General features: G+C 47.7%; 1 pseudogene; it reads left to right on the top strand.

The window, feature by feature from the left end:
- The first annotated feature begins 205 nt into the window (after positions 1–205).
- LOC113897464 lies at positions 206–1047 on the top strand (annotated as a pseudogene).
- Positions 1048–3931: the final 2884 nt, after the last annotated feature.

Below are 3931 nucleotides of genomic sequence, written 5' to 3'. Positions count from 1 at the left end.
CACCGGGGACATGGTACCCATTCATTTTGCAAGACCCGTTCGTGTCAGCGAGGGGGCCATCTGGTGACTCATGAATTTCTGTACTTATGGGAATGCCCCCATTTCCTTGCTGGGTAGAGACTTACTGACAAAACTGGGGGCACAAATCATCTTTGCCCACAGAAAGCCTGGGAGCCTCACCTTGGGGAGCCAATTGGCTCTGATGATGGCCATGACTGTGCCCAGGGAAGATGAATGGCATCTCTCTCTCTCAGGGAGGGAACAAATAAATCCCCCCAGACTGCTAAAAGAATTCCCTGATGTCTGGTCTGAGAGGGGGCCCCCAGATTTGGCCAAAAACCATGCCCCCATTGTAGTGGACCTGAGGCCAGGAGCCACTCCTGTTAGACAAAAACAATATCCAGTAACACAAGAGGCATGCCTGGGAATTTGGGACCACATCCAGCGACTACGAGATGCCGAGACCCTAACTGAATGTCAGTCTTCCTGGAACACTCCGCTATTACCAGTCAAAAAGTCTAGAGGGAATGACAATTGCCCCATCCAGGACCTCCACGCCATCAACAGTGGAGTGATCACCATCCATCTAGTGGTCCCAAATCCCTACACTCTCCTGAGTCTCTTACCCACTCATGCAAGCTGGTTCACCTGCCTTGATCTCAAGGACGCTTTCTTCTGCCTCCAGCTGTCACCAGCCAGCTAGCCCTTGTTTGCCTTTGAATGGGAAGACCCAAACACTGGGAGAAAGACACAGCTGACTTGGACTCGACTGCCACAGGCTTCAAAAACTCATGTACCCTGTTTTGTGAAGCCCTGGCTGTGGACCTTGCTGCCTTTCCAGGAGAAACTTTAAACTGCACCCTACTCCAGTATTTGGAACGACCTGTTGCTAGCCAGTCCCACCCAAGGGGACTGCTGGAGAGGCACCAAAGATCTGTTGGCTCTACTCTCCACCACAGGATAAATGTGCCACGGAAAAAGGCTCAGACAGGAGGTCAAGCACTTGGGTTTTGTCATCTCAAAAGGGCATCCAGCACTCAGACATGAGAGGAAGCAAGCCATCTGTTCAATACTTCAGCCGAACACCAAGAAAGAAGTCCATGGGGCTGCTGGATTCTGCTGGCTCTGGATACCAGGTTTCTCTGAAATTGCCAAGCCTTTGTTTAAAGCCACAGCAGGGTCTGGTAAGGACCTCCAATAGTGGGGACCTGAACAAGAAAAGGTGTTCGAAGAGATAGACTCTTGACCAGCGCTCCAGCATTAGAGCTGCCATGTGACATGGGACTTTGTACATGAGAAAAAAATCACACCGCATGGGGGGGTTCTCACAAAAACAATTGGTCCATGGCAGCGCCCAGTGGCATACCTGTCCAAACGATTATATCCAGGGGCCGCGGGATGGCCGCCATGCCTCTGGGTGTTAGCTGCCATTTTGGTTTTGGTCAGAGAAGCAGATAAGCTTACTATAGGACTTTGACTGTGTGGATCAAAATAAACTGGAAAATTCTGAAAGAGATGGAAATACCAGACTGCCTGACCTGTCTCTTGAGAAATCTGTATGCAGGTCAGGAAGCAACAGTTAGAACTGGACATGGAACAACAGACTGGTTCCAAATTTAGAAAAAGGAGTACATCAAAGCTATATATTGTCACCCTGTTTATTTAACTTATATACAGAATACATCATGAGAAACGCTAGGCTGGAGGAAGTGCAAGATGGAATCAAGATCGCCAGGAGAAATATAAATAACCTCAGATATGCAGATGACACCACCCTTATGGCAGAAAGTGAAGAAGAACTAAAAAGCCTCTTGATGAAAGTGAAAGAGGAGAGTGAAAAAGTTGGCTTAAAGCTAAACATTCAGAAAACGAAGATCATGGCATCTGGTGCCATCACTTCATGGCAAATAGATGGGGAAACAAGGGCAGACTTTATTTTTGGGGGCTCCAAAATCACTGCAGAAGGTGACTGCAGCCATGAAATTAAAAGACGCTTACTCCTTGGCGTGAAAGTCATGACCAACCTAGACAGCATATTCAAAAGCAGAAATACTACTTTGCCAACAAAGGTCCATCTAGTCAAGGCTATGGTTTTTCCTGTGGTCATGTATGGATGTGAGAGTTGGACTATAAAGAAAGCTGAGGGCCAAAGAATTGATGCATTTGAACTGTGGTGTTGGAGAAGACTCTTGAGAGTCCCTTGGACTGCAAGGAGATCCAATCAGTCCATCCTAAAGGAGATCAGTCCTGGATGTTCATTGGAAGGACTGATGCTGATGCTGAAACTCCAATACTTTGGCCTCCTGATGTGAAGAGCTGACTCATTTGAGAAGACCCTGATGCTGGGAAAGATTGAAGGTGGCAGGAGAAGGGGACGACAGAGGATGAGATGGTTCGATAGCATCACCAACTCAGTGGATATGCGTTTGGGTAAACTCCAGGAGTTGGTGATTGACCGGGAGACCTGGTGTGCTGGGGTCCATGGGGTCACAAAAAGTCAGATATGACTGAGTGACTGAACTGAACTGAGGACAAAATATAAATGTAAAGGTTCCCTGTGCTGTTACTGCCCTGCTGAACATCCAGGGGCATAAGTGGCTGACCAACTCCAGGATGACTCCCTATCAAAGACTGCTTTGCAAAAATCCATGGGTCCAACTTAAGACTGTGCGGACACTGAACCCTGCCACCTTTTTACCTATGGAACAGGAGCCCCTGGTCATAACTGTGAGGAGGTCATAGGTGAGGTTTACTCCAGCAGGCTGGACCAGATGGACATTACCCTCCAGAACCCAGAACTGGAATTGTTCACCGTCAGAAACAGTTTCATCCAAGACCGGCAGCACAAAGCAGGCTATGCTGTAACAACAACTGATGAGATAGTGAAGGTGAGGCCTTGCTACAAGGGTGGTGAGCACAATGGGCTGAGCTATGGGCACTCGCCCAGGAGCTAAGGCAGACCGAAGGGAAACGAGTCAACATCTATACTGATTCAAGTTATGCCTTTGCTACTTTACATGTGCATGAAACAATTTATAAAGAAAGGGGACTATTGACAGCAGGGGGTGGGGAAAGGAGGTTAAAAAAAAAAAGAAATTTTTCAGCTTTTGGAAGCAGTCTGGAAGTGGCAGTCATCCATTGTAAAGGCCATCAGGAAGGAACTGATTCAATCAGCAAAAGAAATCGGTTGGCTGATCAGGCAGCCAAGGAGGTGGTGACCCAGCCGAGCCCCACAGTGGGCCCCAAGTCAATCTTTAAGGTCCTCTTGGCACCAGAATTGCCTCTGTCCAAGGAAGAAGATCAATGGGCTCTAAATAAGGAAGAAATAAAAGAAAAGGAGGGCTGGTGGAAGCTCCCAGAACAAAGACTCTTTGTCCCCAGCAATATAGCAATCCAGCTGGTAAAACAACACTTTGAGACAACTCATTTAGGAAAAACTGCGCTGGAGAGTTTATTGAGCTGCTGCTGTTTCATTCCTAAGTTCCCAACCCTGTGTGCCCAGATCAGTGCTAGATGTGTGACTTGTTTGCAAAACAATGCCAGCCAAAGACCAAGACCCAACCCAGGGGTGCAAACAGTTGGGATACTGCCCTTTGAAGATCTATAAGTGGACTTTATTGAAGTTAAGCCCTTTGGTGCTGTAAGCATTTGCTTGTGGTAGTCTGCACCTACTCGGGATGGGCTGAAGCCTACCCCACATGCACTGAATGGGCACAAGAAGTGGCCAAGGCCTTATTAAGGGACACAATCCCGAGATATGGGCTGCCTGTCTCCATCGAGTCTAATAATGGGACAGTGTTTGTGTCTGAGATAATCCAAACTTTATCCAGGACACTGGGAATCAAATGGACGCTTCACACTGCTTACAGGCCATAGAACTCAGGGAAAGTTGAACACATGAATCGGACCCTCAAGACTACATTAGCTAAAC

This window comes from Bos indicus x Bos taurus, chromosome 8 (genome assembly GCF_003369695.1).
Source record: "Bos indicus x Bos taurus breed Angus x Brahman F1 hybrid chromosome 8, Bos_hybrid_MaternalHap_v2.0, whole genome shotgun sequence".
In the NCBI taxonomy this organism is placed as follows: Eukaryota; Metazoa; Chordata; class Mammalia; order Artiodactyla; family Bovidae; genus Bos; species Bos indicus x Bos taurus.
The sequence above is the reverse complement of the archived record's forward strand: the minus strand, read 5'-3'. Positions and strand labels throughout refer to the sequence as shown.